This window comes from Macaca thibetana, chromosome 11, assembly GCF_024542745.1.
Source record: "Macaca thibetana thibetana isolate TM-01 chromosome 11, ASM2454274v1, whole genome shotgun sequence".
NCBI lineage: Eukaryota > Metazoa > Chordata > Mammalia > Primates > Cercopithecidae > Macaca > Macaca thibetana.
In genome coordinates this window covers 17,356,940-17,377,082 of record NC_065588.1, presented here as the reverse complement: position 1 = coordinate 17,377,082, position 20,143 = coordinate 17,356,940, and the positions used below count along the sequence as shown (strand labels likewise).

General features: G+C 35.4%; 1 pseudogene; it reads right to left on the bottom strand.

Annotated features, from left to right (window-relative positions):
• Positions 1 to 18,175: 18,175 nt before the first annotated feature.
• LOC126931565 (60S ribosomal protein L7-like) lies at positions 18,176 to 18,743 on the bottom strand (annotated as a pseudogene).
• Between the last annotated feature and the right edge of the window lie 1,400 nt (positions 18,744 to 20,143).

Genomic DNA, 20,143 nt, shown 5'->3' with positions numbered 1-20,143 from the left:
TGAGGCAATGGATATGCTATTGATCATCACGCAATGTATAGATGTATCAAAACATCACGTTTCACCCCATAAGTATATACAATTATTTGTCAATTAAACAATAAAGTAAAACTTTAGAGAAACAAAAAACAGAGACTTACAAAATCAATTAAAATAAATGATAAATAATTTATGCAATTATAATGGGAAATCAGGTTTTAAAAATCAAATTCCAATTTACATGCAGATTCTCAGGAATAATATCAGTATTTTAATTGACAGGTAGTTGCTTTTATTTTGTGGGGGGAGGGACAAGATTTTAATACCCCATCCACCCAGACCACCCAGACAGCTAGCCGGTCAGGCAGCTATTTGTTACTCATTTATAAATAAATATTGAGCAGCAAATATATACCAAGGTTTTTCTAAGAGCATGAGATATTATCAGACACGGCCCCTGCCCTCATGCAACTCATATTTCTAGTGGGAAAGGCAGACACAAAGTAGGTTCAAAAATAAATACTTTACATTAGAATGAGGAAGGAGTTATATAGGACGATCGAAAGGTCTCTCCAAAGACCTGACATTCAACTTAAGGTGAAATTTGAGGTCTCAACCTTGAGCAAAGAAAAGCAAAGGGTATTCCAGTAGAGCGAGTATCAACAAAAGTCTTGAAGGGAGCAAAGAACTGGCCATATCAAAGATGTGAGGAAAATCTTTATCATTGAAGTCAGAGAGAAAAGAATGATATTAGATACAATTGTGACAGGAAGCCAGTGCCAGATTATGTACATTTGGAGTTTGGACTTTATTTTAAATGCAATAAGAAACCATGACCAGGCGTGGTGGCTCATGCCTGTAATCCCAGCTGTTTGGGAGGCTGAGGCAAGTGGATCTCTGCAGGTCAGGAGTTCGGGAGCAGCCTGGCCAACATGATGAAACCCCCGTCTCTACTAAAAATGCAAAAATTAGCTGGGCGTGTTGGCAGTCACCTGTAATCCCAGCTACTCAGGAGACTGAGGCAAGAGAATCTCTTGAACCCGGGAGGCAGAGGTTGCAGTGAGCTGAGATAGCTAGATAGCACCATTGTACTCCAGCCTGGGTGACAAGAGCAAAATTCCATCTCAAAAAAGAAAAAAAAAAAAAAAAGGAAAAGAAAAAAAGAAACCATTAAACCGTTTTACATAGGAAAGAAACATGATGTTATTTATAAGAAACTTCAAAAGCAGATGAGTAGAAAATGTATTGAAAGTGAGAAAAAGTAGAACCAAGGGAAAATTAATGGATTTGAGATATAACGTAAGGTGAAAATGATACCATATGCTACTAAATTGAAAAACTATGTTTTAGGCAATGCTGAAACCACAAACCAGTTTGAAAACTCTGCATAATAATAAAGACATCACCGTCCTTCCAGTGGTAGCAGCCCTGCTCTCATTTACTGTTTGTTAACACTAAGTTCCCACTAAATAATAGAGAAAAAGACTCACAGCAATTTCCGCAATAAAAAGCAATATTCTGTGTTCATTGAGTCAATACAGGTTCTGCTAACTTCCTAAAATTTTCATTATTCTCGTAGGCAATGACTACCAAATTGTGTGGTGAAACAGTTAACAGTAACACTTTAAAAAATGAGAGAATAACCTGTACCTGAAGAGTAGTTTGCCATCACTTTTCTCCTTCATTTTCTTGAGATATTACACATTTGTGCAATAGGTATTATTATTCATGTTTTACAGATAGAAGTAACTGAAGATCCCAAAGGTTAAATGACTTGCCAAAGGTTGCAAAACTAAAAAAGCAACAGTCCTGATCAAACCTAGGTCTTCTGACTTTTAGCCATTAACTCATTCCACCATGTAACACTGCCTTCTCCATGCAAATTGGATCTGTCCTGCTTTATCTCATGCTTAAATATGGATTTGTATGAAGTGGCTATATTCAAAATTTGCTTGTAATACCAAGCCAGCAGGAATAGTCACAGAAAGAAGAAGCGAATTTAGCCTCTTTAGTCAAGCCTTGGCCTTTCTGTTTAGACTGCAAATTAGCACTGATTGTGTTAGAGGTTTCCATGGTGTAGGCACTAGTCTCTCATGAACTGATCTTACATCATCAACATTTAAAGCTGAAAACCATTAGACAACAGCAACTCAGGTCACTTGTTACCATTAAGAATTTATGCAGCACTTTATATTTGGAAAGAGGTCAATGAAATGTAGACAGATTTGAGTGCTGCCTAAATGGATAAATCTGTGCTGGCGTCCCAACAGCACAGTCACTTCATAATACAGTTTTTATCCCTTTTGATTTACGACAGAATGTGGTAATGTGGTATTTATAACACAGTGCACAGTTTAATATGTACAAACCTTCACTCATACTAAACCAAAAAATACCATATTTGTTTTAAGTTAACAGCTTTATCATTAACTATTCCTGGGCATCAGTAAACTTGCAAAAGATCCAATTTATTCCTTGGTCCCCAGGTATTAAGGAAAAAAAGAAAAGTCTTAGGCGTATCAGGCTTAGTTCATATTGAAACCATTTAGTATAGTTTGATAGTTGTATTCTTTGAAGTCAAGGCACACACAGCTTTCAATTCTTTTATCTGACCTTCTGGTAATTCTGTGACTTTTACGTAGGTCATTTAACTTTTCTCTATCTTTAACAGCATTTTTTAGAGGTTAAAGAAAACATATGGGTATCATTTATGATCTTTGGCCACCTAGCCACTGATGTAACTCCCACTAATCCTAAGCTGCTATTCCCAATCTTATACTTACTTTTTAAATCCTTCCTTGTGGGCAGACACTTGAACTATAATTTGTCAATCACCAAAGTCACCCTAGATATTGATTTAGGATCTAGTGATGCAAGAATTAGGGGACCCCACAGAAATGACAGAAGCTGTATCTCTTTTTCCAGGGGCAGAGGTAGGCAGTGTTTGCAACAATGTCTACAGTTGGGTACCCATCTTGTCATTTGGCATACCAGATGCCATGTGGGTATAGTGTACAGAAAGGAAAATGGGACTGTCACTAAATGGATTCTCCCCCATGCTTTTGGGTTTTCCTTCTGGTTCTTTTTGGCCCCTTACAGTTCTACTCTGGGTTTTCCAATCCTTTTTCAAATAACCTTTTTCTTCTGGCTAAATTATCCCAATCATCTCTTGTTGCTTGCACCAATGAACCTTCGACTTAGAATAAAAGTAGGGAATTGGGTATCTGACAGTTTTAGGTATTAGCTTTGAAGGTTTTCAAGACCTTTCTTATATATTACTTCCCTTAGTCATTGCAGTAATACAATGAAAAGGTTAACAATTTATTGAAGAGACTGGTGGTCAGAGAGGTCACATCAAGTTCCCAGTTTTACATTTGGGAGCTACCAGAATTAATTATTTTATTTTCCTGAAAGTATATTTGTTATTTATTATTAAATCATAACTGTTCAGACATAGCATCTATGTGGGTTCTTGGGTATCCTTTTTAACAAAGAACAACAATGCATATTTAAGTCATAAGATGTTGCATACAAGACAATTTAATTTATGTAGAGCAACCAGCCACCCTCACATAGCACACTTATTATGGCTATTATAACATTAAAGTTTGCATAAAGTAGACATTTTGACAAGATTCCTTCAGTTTCCAATCTCCTATCATGCATTATAAAACAAAAATGTATGATTTTCTAATTTGCAACAAGCAGAGGAATATTATAATGTAAAAATTTCATATTTATTATAAAATATCTCAAGTTAAAAATTTACTGATTCCTATAGAATATAAATTTGTGACTTTAAATAAAAATCAAGAAGTACTCAAATATATCATTTCCTAGAAGTTCTCAACATCTCATTCAAGATGCATTACACTACCAATATGTTACTTATTTCTTTGAGAACTTAAAAATATTAATTGTAACGGTCAACAAATGCCTCACTTATGGAAAAATCATATTGTATGCTAAGATTTCAAATTGGTACAACAACTTCAGTTAATGACACAAACTCAAGTTGAACATGTGCAAATTCTGTAACTCAGAAATCCCCCTTCTATGCATGCACTTAGAGGAACAATTGTATCTGTCTAACCGTGAGGAGCATACAAGAATATTAATTATGTCACTGCTTATAATGACAAAATATTAGAAATAAATCAATGACAATCAACAGGAGAATGGAAAAGTTGTGGTATAGTTTTACAATGCATTATAAAACATTAGAAAGAATAAATGATAGCTGCACACAAAATGGATGGATCACAAATACATAGTATTAAGTAGATAAAAAGCAGCAAATCAGAAAACAAAGTCATACTTTATGATTTCATTCATCATAGTTCAAAACCAGACAAATCTAAATGATATTTTTAGGGTTGCATATAAATGTAGCAAACTGTAGAGAAAAGTTAGCTTTTAAAAACTACAAAATTCATGGTAGCTTTTGCTCCTGAAAAAGGCAAGAATGTGGTGAACCTTGAAAATGTATTGGTGGTATGATTAAATAAGTGATGATTTTATTTGTATTTTAGTAACTTAAACTGCAAGTATGACCAAATTCTTCAAATAACAGATTTTAAGAAAGAGTATATATGTGAATTACCTATTAATCATCCTAAGTATTCAATTGTTAAAAGAGTTCACAGATCTCAAATCGTTTATGCTCATAGAACAGCTTTATCACAGGCAACGGTACAATATAGCAAGAGCAGGAGTCTGCATTCCAGGGGTCCTCATTTTTAACGCAGTCTATGTGACTACAGCATAGTCTTCTTTTTCCTACCTCCACTGGTCAAATTGCACAGAACACATTGTATCAAGGTCTCAAACTGCTACCTTGTAGCTACGTCACTATCAGAAAGTTCAACGTCTGTCTTCTTCCAGGGGGTTCTCTTATAGGGAACTGGTCGGTTCACACAGGTGTAGGCACATTCTAATTTTCTAACTGTGTGACATTTCTTAACCATTAAAACAACATCTACCTGCTTATGGTGGCTCAAGCACATACCCACACACGCCTTTACCCTGCAACCCACTTCCCAGGACAGGCTCTACCACACAAGTCGCAAACCAGAAATCCATTTAAAATTACTAAGTAATGTTGATGGACTAATGCAAATTGAGCAACTAAGAAACCTGTGGTCATAGAGCACCATTTTTCATAATTAATAGATTTCATAGTACTGGCCAAGGGTCAGTACTTCTGGGTATAAGTACGGGGTCAATCCAGAGCAGGTGAGAGTAATGCATGCTGTGCAATATATATTATGACACATGTGCACCCCTGATATGGTAGTATTGACTACATGTCAAAAATATGAGTAATTATTAACTGGCCTATGTGTTTCCATATCCATCTAATCTTGATGGCTAAGCCACTTAACCCCTACCTCTAGGCTTAGTCCAGCTGCTGATTTTTGGAAATCCTCTGTTCCTAAGTAGAAGCAATATAGGGAGTATTTTCTTCAGCCAGCCTCAAATGTGCCTTCCCAGTGTTCTTTTTTTTAACAGCTTTGGTTTATTTTTATTTTTATTTTTAAATTTTTATTTTTATTTTATGTTTTTTTTCCGAGACGAAGTCTCGCTCTGTCACCCAGGCTGGAGTGCAGTGGTTCAATCTCTGCTCACTGCAAGCTCCGCCTCCAGGGCTCACGCCATTCTCCCGCCTCAGCCTCCCAAGCAGCTGTGACTACAGGTGCCCGCCACCACGTCCAGCTAATTTTTTGCATTTTTAGTAGAGACGTGGTTTCACCGTGTTAGCCAGGATGGTCTCATTCTCCTGACCTCATGGTCCGCCTACCTCAGCCTCCCAAAGTGTTGGGATTACAGGCGTGAGCCACTGCGCCTGGCCTAACAGCTTTGTTTTTAATAATGGCTATGATAAGGAATACCATGTAGTAAGAACCTTTTACATTAAGCACCAGACTTAATATAAAACATACAAAAAATTATTATCTCATTCAATGTATACAACAAGAAAATTGGAAGAAATTGAGATTCCGGGCATTTGCATAATTTTCCCAAGGCTATAAAAAAAAAAGCCTGTCAGTTAGACATGCTTTCAGCTGCAAGTATCAACAACTTCATCGTAACGTGCTAAACAAATTGGGGGTTATTCTTCTCTCACAGCAACAGCTCTGGCCTAGGTTGTACAATGACATCAGCACTAGGTTCTCTATGATAAGTTCAGCTTCTTAAGTTGCAAGAGAGCTGCTACAGTGACATGAATTGTATTTGCATTTGAGGCAGGAAGGGGAAAGGGGCAACATCACTCAAAAAAAGAAAAAGAAAAAGTCCTTCTTATTAGGAAAGTGGAGTAAAATTTTCTACAGAAGCTCCCAACAAATTCTCCTTAGTTCTTATGTAGAAGTGTCATGCGGACACACTCAACTGCAGGAGCGAGGGAAAGAAGAACGTATTTATACTTGGATGTGGTGTAGGCCAACAAGAGTGTGTGTTAGCCAGTTAAGGGTAGTGCCTGAATACAAAAATTAATATTAAGCAGCCACTTCTCTCATGCTCTTTGAATTAAATTGGTGTTCCACAATCAGGTTGTATTTTTAGTTTGTTGTTTTTAATCTTGCGTTTGAGTCCTTACCTTGATTCCCTATGGAGAACACTAATTTATCTGAGAATGCTGTCCCACCATCTCTTACTCCACCGACCATCCGTTCTTTGCTCCTCGAAGCAGAGTGTGCCCTTTTCTGGGCATCCATAATATTTTCTTATTTTGATCTGCTGGTTTGATCCATCCTTCCATTTGATACAATTATGGTCATTTGTTTTTCTCATTAGTCCATTTATTGCACCTGGAATATAACCTAGCTTTTTCTCTTAAGATTGTGCCTGGGATGGCCTCTCTTCAAGGACTGTCAATTATTCCAGCAACAACACATTATCATACTGGAATGATCTCAGAACACCACACCTATAGACAGATCTCTATTCTATGAAGAAAAGTAGAATGTATCATCTACCATTTGTTTGAAAAATAATCTCTTGCCCTGTGAAATCTGTTGATATATTTGTTATCAGGTATATAATTTTTTTACTTTAAATTTTAGAAAAATACAGTTTAATAGAAAGAACATTGAATTTATAAATTGCTTTGGGCAGTTTATCCATTTTAATTATGTTGATTCTTCCTATCCATGAGTATGGAATGTTTTTCCATTTGTTTGTGTCATCTCTGATATATTTGGGCAGTGTTTTTTCAGTTCTCCTTGTAGAGATCTTTCACCTCCCTAGTTAGTTGTATTCATAGGTATTTTATTCTCTTTATGGCAATTTTGAATGAAAGTTCATTCCTGATTTGGCTCTTGGCTTGACTGCTGTTGGTGTAGAGGAATGCTAGTGATATTTTCCACACTGATTTTGTATCCTGAGACTTTGCTGAAGTTGTTTATTTTCTTAAGAAGCTTTTGGGTTGAGACAATGGGGTTTTCTAGATATAGGATTGTGTCATCTGCAAACAGGGATAGGTTGACTTTCTCTCTTCCTATTTTAATGCTCTTTATTTCTTAATCTTGCCTGATTGCACCAGCCAGGACTTCCAGTGCACAGGAGATACAGGCAATGCCAAAACTCTGCATCAGGCAAGGCTTGCATTCCTCCCTCTTCTTTCATGGCCCACAGCCTCATCACCATGAGATGCCTTGGAATCTGTCTCAATTAACTCTATTACGCCTTTGGTTTCTGTTTACTTCAGTCCCCAAAGGAAGATAACCTCTTGTTATCTCTCATCACCTAGAATCCCACCCTTATAAAGTTTCATGCATCCCTAGTGTCATCTTTTCTTTTGCTCTTCACTAATTCCCAAAACTCTTTCATTATTCTGCCTGAAACAGAGGTACCAATCGCTTTATTCTGATCTTTTCTGAGCATTGTCTTCACCCTCCAGTTTTAATGGAAACTTGGCCATTTTCTAAGCACACTGGTTTCCTGGAAATTCTCTTACGTGCTACTTCTCTGTCTGTACATTTCAAGTTACCAAGCTGGGAAGTGCAGCAAGTATTTATCATTGTTACTTCCAGACCATTTCTCATCTCTGCTCTATTTACAAATAGAAATGGGAGAAAACAATTTTAAAACCGTGTTAGTAGTTTTGTCAAACTCTACTCTCTTTTGTGCAATTATCTATAAAATGTATCTTTTTTATTCATTGTTTTATCTCCACATTCTCTCTTATATTTCACCTGTCAGTATTCTTGGTAACTTTAATAATCTCAAAAGCAATCCTTCAAATACAGCCTCTTAGTTTTTTAACATTATCTGCTTTGATCATCTGATCTGATCTACCTCTATTTTAAACATACACTCCCATAATTAGATGCTAACCTCTTCTATTACCAGCAACTAAACCCCTTTGCATAACATCAATGGTAATAACTTCTCTCTGACAATCTCTGATTTATCCAGCGCATCCTCTCTAGAACCTTAATTCAACAACTTTCTTTATATCTAAAAACTATGAACATTTTATCTAATCATTTTTCTGCTATAGCCTTCCACTTTTATATCTCATTAATTGTGCTTTGTAGTTCATGGTCTATTATTACAGCTATTGCTAAAACATATCCTCATATCCCCACATTTCTTGCACTTTCTCCTTTGTTCATATCTCCTGGATAAACCCCAACCCTGGATTACTACAACTCTTTTACTGTTCTTTGAACAAAAGCAAATAAATGTGGTTTGGAAGCACATAACCCCAAAGACAAAAACTTATTACTTGGTCTCAGACCATTACATATAGGTGTTACTTGACATTTTTGTTATATTGTGTTGTCCCTATTATCATTATTCAATTTATCTTATTAAAAGCTATTTTATACTTTCTCCAATAACTGTCCTAACAAATCCACTCTTGGAAAATAACCTTAATTCCTATTTCACTAATAGTATAAGCATGATCAGAAGATATATCATCTATAATTTCTTCTATACCCCTATCAGCCTACCTGCATCTGTACTCCAGCTTATTTCCTGTAACCACAGGTGAACCATCACACTACTATTTAATATCAACTTTTGCATATGTGTATATGTTTTAACTCATTCCTCCTATTTGCTAAAAATTATCTCTTCAAAAATTTTGCCCTCTTTACCATTAATTATTTGCTTCCTACTAGATCATTTCAACAGCATATAAACATGTGATAGCATCTTCCATAATGAAAAGGTAATTTAATCCCAATCACATTGTCTCATCTATTCTCCTTTTCAAAGTCCCTCTTAAAAATAAAACTCCCAGAAATGCACATCTATACTATTTAAGTTCCTCTTTTGCTCTTCAGCCAATACCAATCATTCCTTCTTCCATCCCTTCCTAGAAAACTGATGTTTCAAGGTCATAAATCATGAATTGTTCAGGCAGTGGTTTATTAGGAGCCCTCATCTTGCTTTACCTAAAGCATTTAACACAATTGTTCATCATCTACCACATGAAGCAATTTGTTCACTTGGCTTCCAGAATATACTCTTTCCCAGTTCTACTCCTACTTACAGGCTGTTCTTCATCTGCCCCATCTGCTGCATCCTCATCTTCTTGGAGTCCCTCAGGGATGTGTCCTTGGACCTCTTCTCTTTTATTTTTCATGCTCATTCTGTTGCAATCTCATCAAGTCTCATGGCTTTGATACTGTCTATATACTGAAGACTCTCACAAGTATATCTCCATACCAGACCAAGATCATGAGCTCCAGATTTGTTTACCCAACTATTCTCTCAGCATTCTCACTTGGATTTTAGATAGCTTAACGTGTCCCAATTTGAATTTTTAATTTACTTCTTCAAACGTGAATTTTTTTTTTTTTTTTTTTTTGAGACGGAGTCTCGCTCTGTCTCCCAGGCTGGGGTGCAGTGGCGCGATCTCAGCTCACTGCAAGCTCCGCCTCCCGGGTTCCCGCCATTCTCCTGCCTCAGCCTCCCGAGTAGCTGGGACCACAGGCGCCCGCCACCTCGCCTGGCTAGTTTTTTGTATTTTTAGTAGAGACGGGGTTTCACCGTGTTAACCAGGATGGTCTCGATCTCCTGACCTCGTGATCCGCCCGTCTCGGCCTCCCAAAGTGCTGGGATTACAGGCTTGCGCCACCGCGCCCGGCCCAAACGTGAATTTCTAATTTACTTCTTCAAATGCGATCCTCCCTTGTGTTCTGCAGCTCAGTGAGTGGCAATCTTTACCTTCAGTTGCTTAGGTTAAAAATTGTAAGTCAGTTTGACACCTCTTTCTCTTCATTCCACATCTAACTTGTCAGCAAATTCCTTTGACTTGGATTTCAAAATATGTAAAATATCCAATCTTATCTCGTAACTTTTGCTATTATCACCATAACTGGTGTTACCAGGATTATCGCAATAGTGTTCTAACTCAGAGGTCTACAGATTATTGCCTGAGGGCTAACTTATTTGTTCATATCTTTTGTGCATTTTGACGTGGATTATTTATCTTTTACTTACTGATACGTAGGCAATAGTCATATATCCTAAATACTACTCATTTGTCTGCTGTATATTTTGCAGCTGTCATCTTCTAATCTTTAGCTTACTTTTTACCATGATTTATAGTATTATTAGTGTATAATTTTTCACACATTTTACCAGCTAACTAAACGTTAAATTCCCTGAGGACATTGGTCCTTGCCTGCTACAACTTTAGTATCCTACTATGGCTAACTCATCATGAGTGTTTAATCAACATTTGTTGGTGGATTCATCCAAAATATTGCATTTCACTTGAGTGAAATTTTCAGTACACAGCACACAGGTAACAAAGTTATAATATTCAGCAGTCTACACTAGCACTGACCTGTACCCTATCAGCAGCCAGAAATGAGCTTTGGAGGATAAGCTGGTTTCTCACGTTTCACTGTGTCAGAACTCAGGTACACAGGGCAAGAAGTAGGAGGCAGCGTATAAATGCACAGAGGATTCCAGACAGAATCTTAAAGTAGTAAATGCACTTTCAAAAATGAAAAGGTTCGCTTCAAGGTCCCGGTTCTTTACGCTGTTAGAAATATTATTCAGGAAAAGTCTTTTAAAGAAGCTCTGTTCACATAGTGTGCAATTTCATACACACAGGACAGTCAAGCTACTAGGGACTAGTTTTGTATTCTATAATTCATTTGCCACCTTCAACTGTTAGCTTGCATGTATGTTTATGTAAGACTCTATTTTACATTTACTACCAGATCAAATAATATATATGCGGCACCAAGAGAATGTATTCCTACTGCCCCTGCAATAATATCATTCACTAAAACTTTAAAATACAGAAGAGATCCCTTTCTAGCCATACACTTACTCTGTCTCCTTTTTTCCTCTCACTGTCTCTCTCTTCTCTCAAAAGAAATAACTATCTTGGAATTTTACGGAGTTCATAAGCCTGCAAATAAGTTATCCTGATATAACAAAAGTCAGGAGGGACAACATCTGAGCAAGATAAATCTGAGGGAAGAGAAAAGGAAAACATATTCAATGCTACAAAAACTATGAATTAATTAACATGAGACTCACACTTGATTTGTACATATAGGTTTTGCCTGGTTATTGCATCTGTGTGTCTGACTAGAGCATGCTTTTAATGATTTCTCAACATCTTAAGTCTGCTGGAAAACTACTATCTTATATAGAAAGAGTGAGCATAACATAAGGGACTAGTCTGACAGTAGCAGACCTAAAAGGAATAGATGAACATTAGGAAGGGAAGTACTTGAAGACAGAGACTGAAAGAGAAACAGGTGTATAGAGAGGAGTTAAAGCAGCAGCCAGTTCTGAAATGAAAGCTAAGATGACATAATATTTTCATATAAATGATTTACATACTCAACACATTATTGCTATTTATTTATTACACTGTGAAATATCAGCTAATGTTCTTAAACTCGTATGGTTAGAAGGATTGCCTGGAGAACTTTTAAAACATGATTCTCCAGATCTATTCCTCTGTCTCTGAACCTCCACCCCACTTTATGGTTCAGGATGGCAACTGGTCTTTTATGTATATATTTATTTACTTTTAAAGCATCTTGGCTGTTTATTTATATACAAATGCATTATACAAATGCATCATATATGTATGTATGAGGTTCTGGAGGTGATCTTGATTTCCAAAGAGGTTTGGGAACCTCAGACTAATTTTGTGGTAGGAAGATGTCTCTGGATTTTTTTCTCTGCCTCCTTAGCTTTTCCTTCAAAATTAGAAGAAATACTAGTCCCATTGAATGAGGTTTCAGGCCTGCCATTAAAACATAAGATTCACTGGATAAACTCTCTCTTCTGCTAGACTGATAAAAGGACTAGGATCTGAAGTTCTAACAAGCAGATGTGGCCAACATACTTCTTTCTCTGTTCCATTTAATCAAGATTTCTTTGATCCCTTCAATGATTTGTTTCTTGAAACCAACTTGAGGTAAGGTTTGGACTTTATATGGAGAAATGTTCCTAAGAATTTCTCTCAAAGTAGTTAATTTATAGCTTTTTCAAGTGTCAATTGTGACTCTGTAAAATAGAGATAATAACACCTATCTTCCTTTTGGTTTTGAAAGAGTATAAATAAATAATGTATATGTATGCCTAGAATTTAAATGTGTTAATGTGTTCATGTATTTAGATATGCTAATATGTTCATATATGCTAATGTTTATATAACAAATACGGAAAATAGCATATAATATTATTCTTATAGTTTGTCAAAGATAGAATTATGTTTCAACTACAAAACTAGACTTATAAGGTGCCCAGTAGTTTTTGATCATTTTTCTAAAACAAATCGCACTGCATGGTACATGGTCTCTGGTTGCTGATCCAGCCCAATATTTCCAGACACCTAATATATTAATCATTGATACTATTTTAAAAAATTCATTAAATTCTTTATTCCATCTGCATATACAAAGAAAAGGGAAATCAGACCAGTTCATGCTGTTGAAAAGTATTCTGAGATATGCAGCCTTGGTTATCAAAATAACATAATCTTATAGTCAGAGACTTCAGATTACTGAACCATGCTAAAGTAAAAGGGAAAAAAATTAAATATATATTTCAAAAACAATTTTATAAGAGTTATAAGAGACTTCAACTATCTTACCTGCATTTGCTAATAGTCTTTGAATAATTATTTAACCTTGTTAGGTGAAATTTTCTTCAGATTTAAATCATCACAATGATTATCTCTACCATATTTGAGTGTTGTAAGGATTAAATGTCATCATTTACATAGAAAATACTGTATCATTTCTGGCATATTTTAAGTGCTATACACAAGTTATCTATTTTTATTTACCATTATACTAATTTAACATCATAATAACAGAATTCAAACTCCAATAAGTCCTCTGCGTATTCTAACCTACTCCCTCAACTATTATTTTACAATTTCATTCATACATTGTTATAGACTTATATCCCCAATTCATATGCTGAGATCCTAATCCTTAGTGTGATAGTATCAGGAGGTGAGGCCTTTGGCAGGTGATAAGATCATGATGATGGAGCCCCCATGAACGGACCCTGGAGAGTTCCCTCACTCCTTCTGTCACTTGAGGGTACAGGAAGTAGTTGACCATCTTTGACCAGAAAACAGGACTTCACCAGAGCACAATAGTGCTGATATCCTGGAATAGGGCTTCCAGCCTACAAAACAATAAGGAACAAATTTCTGTTATTTATAAGCTACCCTGTCTGTGTTAGTTTGTTATAGCAGCCCAAACAAACCAAGACATACAAATAAAAACTTGTTTCAAAATATGCATTTTAATTATTACAAAAATTATAGAAGGTTGAGTTTTTATGCTCAATCCATCATTTTAGTATAAAACACAGCATAGTAATAGAAATATTTATATATTTGTTATAAATTAAATGAGACAATAAGCTGATTCTATCTACTAAAATATATTTATAAAATGTATTAATTAATTCTTCATTGATTTCTCAAAAACAAAAAAAAGATACTGTCACTGGCTATAGGAGCAAATTTAACATGATATTAAAGGGAATTTTCACACCAAACTGAAATTCAAACACTGGCTCCGGAAATTTTAATCGATGATAAGGAGCACAAACATATAAAATATCTAGATATTTTTCAAAATATCATTTATTTATTTATCTGTCCATCTATATAACATGTCTCTTTGACAAGACACATTTTGAAAAATTGCATTTTACAAAACATGAGATGCAAAATGACACTACTAACAAATCATTAGGCTTTCAACTACTTTCACTGTAAAAACATATCCAGAATTTTGCCTAACATCAAATTTAAGAAAAGGATCTTGCTTTTGAGAAAGTGTTAAATAAGTCATGATGGGCCAAAGCTTAGAGTTCAACAACTAGGAAAACTTGGATTAAAAATATTAATTATATTTTTATGATACCCATGTGCTCTTGAAGCAACGAAAAAATAGATTAACAAGATTTTTTTTTTTTTTTTTTTTTTTTTGAGACAGAGTCTCACTCTGTCGCCCAGGCTGAAGTGCAGTGGCGTGATCTCAGCTCACTGCAAGCTCTGCCTCCTAGGTTCACGCCATCCTCCTGCCTCAGCCTCCCAAGTAGCTGGGACTACAGGCACCCTTCACCACGCCCGGCTAATTTTTTTTTGTATTTTTTAGTAGAGACGGGGTTTCACCGTGTTAGCCAGCATGGTCCGATCTCCTGACCTCGTGATCTGCCCATCTCGGCCTCCCAAAGTGCTGGGATTACAGGCGTGAGCCACCGCACCCGGTGATTAACAAGAATTTTATAGAGAAAAAGGACTTTCTGAAGTAAGTTGATAATCTGAGGCAGTTTATTTGCTTATTTGCAAATTCTTGTTATGAATTAAAAATCAAACTTGCTCAGGCAGAAAAATCTGTGGGATGAAAGAGTAGCCAACAGAACTTTACCCATCATGAGTTGTTGGTGAAACACATTGGAAACTTATGAGGATTCAAAGACGTGACTTGTTTTTCTGTTAGATATTTTCTAAACTCTTCTCCACCAGAGGCTAGGGTGTCAGAGTAATAGCTTCTAAGTGGCTAAGTAAAATGTCCTATAGTTTTATAAATTATAGCAATCAAAAAATTGTTAAAATTCATTACTTTTTTCAAACATTAATGTATTTTTAAGTCCATATAGTTGAGGAAATGGGCTGAAACATCTGAATATCCAAGTTGAGATATCCTAATGTTTTGGGGCTGAGAAAATGGAGAACTAACATACATTCAAACTGACAATGTAAAGAATCATGTACTAGATAGGGACTGAACAAGGAAGTGTGAATCTTAATACACCTAAGCTCCTACCATTTGTTTGAATTCAAATGATAAATCTCTTACTAGTTTTCAAAAAGAATAGAAATAAAAACGTTTTTGGTGAAAACTAACATTATCTCAACACTGTCCATCACACAGCCAACAATTACTAGTCAACGTGGCAAGAAAATATGGCTTATAATTAATGTAAAAAAAACAGAAAACAGATGGATATTCACAGTTTTTTGATATTTTGGACTTAACAGAAAATAATTATCATTAATATGTCACAGAAAACAAAAAAGAATTGATAGATCAAATACATGAAAAGATTAATATCACCAAAGAACTGGAATGTGTAAAACAGAATCAAATGAACATTCTAGAATTAAAAAATGCAAACTCTGATGTCAAAAAATTCAAAGTTTAGTTAATTTATAGTTTAGATAATATAGAACAGTGTTATTAAACTCAAACATACATTTAAAATAATTACTGATTAGTTAAAATTTACTATTGACATTTGGCCCACTGTTTTTTGAATGTTTTATAGTTCCTTCATTTGTTTCTTCCTCTCTTGTTGTTTTTCTTCATAATTTGTTGATTTTTTTGTAGTGGCATGTTTTGATTCCTTTCTCTTTATCCTTTGGGTTTCTACTTACGTCTTTTTTTTCTTTGTGGTTACTACAGGGCTTACATTAAATATCTTATTGTTATAGATTTAATTTTAAGGTAATAATAATGTTAATTGCATACAAAACTCCACATTTTTACTTTTCCCTGCCACCACATTCTATGCTATTGATGTCACAATAGCCAAAACATTCCTAAGCTAAAACAACAAAGCCAGAGGCATCACACTACCCAACTTCAAACTAAACACCAAAGTTACAGAAACCCTAAGAGCATGGCACTCTTAAAATATATATAAAATCTATATTATATATCATATATTGATATATATTTATATAATAATATATATTATTATATTATATATTATATATAATAATTATATATTTATTATTTGTTATAATTATATATAAATATATTAATATGTTTTAATATATAATATATGTTATATAGATAGAGAGAGAGAGAGGCCAATGGAACAGGATACAAAACTCAGAAATACAGCCTGATTCTCATCTGATTCTCAAAAAGACCAACAAAACAAGCAATGGGGAAAAGACTCCTTATTTGATAAATGGTGCTGGGATAACTGGCTAGCCATATGCAGATGAGTGAAGCTGGACCCCTACCGTTCACCACATACAGAAATCAACTCAAAATGGATCAAATGTTTAAATGGAAGACTTCAAACTATAAAAATCATAGAAGACAGCCTAGGAAATACTTTTCTTATCACTGACCTTTGTAAAGAATTTTTGGCTAAGTTCCCAAAAGCAATTGCAACAACAAAAATTGACAAGTGGAGCCTAAGATTAAACTAAAGAGCTTCCACACAGCCAAAGAAACTATCGAAGCAGTAAATAGAAACCTGTGGAATGGGATAAGAGATTCACAAACTATGCATCTAAGGCCTAATATCCAGAATTCATAGATAATGTAAACAAATCTACATACAAAAACAACTCCATTAAAAAGAATGGGCAAAGGGCATAAGCAGCCACTTTTCAAAAGAAGAGATATAAGCAGCCAAAAAAATACGAAAAAATGTTCATCATTTGTAATTATTGGAGAAATGCAAATCAAAATCACAATGAGATACCATCTCACACCAGTCAGAATGACTATTATCAAAAAGTCAAAAAACAACAGATGATATTAAGGCTCTGGAGAAAAGGGAATGCTTAGACATTGTTGATGGGAGGGTAATTTAGTTCAGCCACTGTGGAAAGCAGTTTGGAGATTTCTCAAAGAACTTAGAGCAGAACTACAATTTGACCCAGCAGTACCATTACTGGGTATCTATTCAAAGGAAAATAAATCATTCAACCAAAAAGACGCATGCACCTGTATGTTCATCACTGCACTGTTCACAATAGCAAAGACATGGAATCAACCGAGGAGCCCATCAATGTTAGATTGGATTTTAAATGTGGTACATAGACACCAAGGAATATGCAGCAATAAAAAAGAATCTTGTCCTTTGCAGCAACATAGGTACAATTGGAGACCATAATCCTAAGCAAATGAATGCAGGAACAGAAAACCAAATGCCATATGTTCTCACTTGTAAGTGGAAACTAAACACGAGCTGACATGGATATAGACATGGCAACAATAGACACAGCATGCTACTAGAGTGGAGAGGGAGGCAGGGGCATGGGTGGAAAAACTACCTATCAGATACTACGCTCACTACCTGAGTGATGGGATATGTACCCAAAACCTCAGTGTCACACAATATTCCCACATAAAAAACTGTACATGCACCCTCTGTATCTAAAACTAAAGTTGAAATTTAAAAAACAATAGCAAAAATAAATTATTGTCATACTGATAAGGTAGAATTTACATCTGTCGTATTACCATGTAATTAATTTCCATATGCCTAATATCCTTCTTTGTCTTCTGTTCCTCCATTATTGCCTTCTTTTGTGTACATGCTATCTAGTGTAGCATTTGAATTCTCTTATTAAAACAATAGTTTCCATTACTATAATAAAATAAAATAGAGTAGAAATAAAAATAATGGGGAAAACAGAAGATAACTCAAGGAATATCTGAATAAAGCCAAAATTTAGCCTTTATGTAACAAGTACAATAAAGAGAAGATAGAAAGATGAGATAGTAGTAGTTTTGAAAAAAACGTGGTAGGGAATTTTCCAAAACTGCTGAAAGAGATCAACAAACATACTTCAGTTCTCAGAAAACAAAGCAGGAAAAATGCATACAAACATAAAGAAAAAAATAAAAGAAAGAAAGAGAATAAAATATATAGAGAGAGACAGAGAGAGAAAGAGAGAGAGATTATAAGAATAATCATAGTAGACCCTTTAATTTGTCCCTCTAATAAACCTGTTGATCTGGTCTTCCCTGTTGCCAGAATCTCTCCCTTCAACAAAATGGGTGTTCTTTTTTTTTATTCCACTTCTTGGAGAAGATGATTTGAAGGCTTACTTGAAGCATTTTCCAAGAGTATAGATCTCATGAATCAGACGCCCCATGCAAATGATACCAATATTCACCAAGACTTCAAGCAACCTAAGTGATATCTGTCAAGGCAATTTGCCTCTTACTGATTTTGACATCACCACACCTGTTGATTAGTTCATTTACTAACTTCCTGTTCAGGTACCCCAATGCCCTATAAGGTTCTACAATCCTCAGCATGTTAACTGAAGCATTGTTGAGCTTAACAAAGGTTGCATTGATGATCTGACAAAGGGGAAGAAGCTGCAACACCTTTTGGACCTTTGGTCTCACAACATTGATACTTCTGGTCCTGATGACAAATGGCAATTTGGGTTCTGCAGGTATGTAAAAGTTGCCAACTTTTCTTGTCAGCCTAGTCATCCAAATCTCAGTTGTGTACATCTGCTCATATTCCTTTAGTTTCTTCATAGATATGTCTTCTTCATCCCTTTCAAAGCATTTATGGGTAAACTTCTTTCTCAGGTACTTGATCTTCAGCTCTGCAAAATTTCTTCACTTTTTCTTAAAGATTTCTGCCACAACAGAAGCCTGCTTTGTCTTCTCTTCATTATCCTCCATGGTTCCAGCTGGAAAAGATCCATTTTAACTATTTTTAAGTGTACAGTTTGGTGATATGAAGTATATTCACATTGTTGTGAGCCAGATTTCCACAGGTTTTTCATTTTGCAAACCAAAGGCTTTATTCATGAAACACTGCCCTCCATCCTAGCCCTTGGTATTCACTACTCTGCTTTCTGTTTCTATGAGTTTAACTACTTTAGATTCCTTATAAAAGTGAAATAGTACAGTATTTGTCTTTTTGTGACTGACTAATTTCAGTTAACACAATATCCATCACATTCATTCACACGATAGCACATGCCAGTATGCCTTTATTTTTTGTTTGATAATTTTTGTGTATTTATTTAAGGGAATATTATAAAATAGTGAAAATGAACTAGCTACTTTTTTGTTTTTAAAAATTAGGTTTATTACATGATCTTTTTTTTTTTTTAGTATTACAATACTTTAAGTTCTAGGTTACATGTGCACAACGTGCAGGTTTGTTACATATGTATACATGTGCCAGGTTGGTGTGCTGCACCCATTAACTAGTCATTTACATTAGGTATATCTCCAAATGATATCCCTCCCCACTCCCCTTACCCACGACAGGGCCCAGTATGTGATGTTCCCCATCTTGTGCCCCGGTATTAACATTGTTCAATTCCCACCTATGAGTGAGAACATGTGGTATTTGGTTTTCTGTCCTTGTGACAGTTTGCTCAGAATGATGGTTTCTAGCTTCATACCTGTCCCTACGAAGGACATGAATTCATCCTTTTTTATGGCTGCATAGTATTCCATGGTGTATAGGCGCCACATTTCCTTAATCCAGTCTATCAGTGATGGTCATTTGGGTTGGATCCAAGTCTTTGCTATTATCAATAGTGCCACAATAAATATACGTGTGCATGTGCCTTTATAGCAGCATGATTTATAATCCTTTGGGTATATACCCAGTAATGGGATGGCTGGGTCAAATGGTATTGCTAGTTCTAGATCCTGGAGGAATTGCCACACTATCTTCCACAATGGTTGAATTAGTTTACAGTCCCACCAACAGTGTAAAAGTGTTCCTATTTTTCCACATTCTCTCCAGCACCTGTTGTTTCCTGACTTTTTAATGATCACCATTCTAACTGGTGTGAGATGGTATCTCATTGTGGTTTTGATTTGCATTTCTCTGATGGCCAGTGATGGTGAGCATTTTTTAATATGTCTGTTGGCTGCATACGTGTCTTCTTTTAAGAAGTGTCTGTTCATAT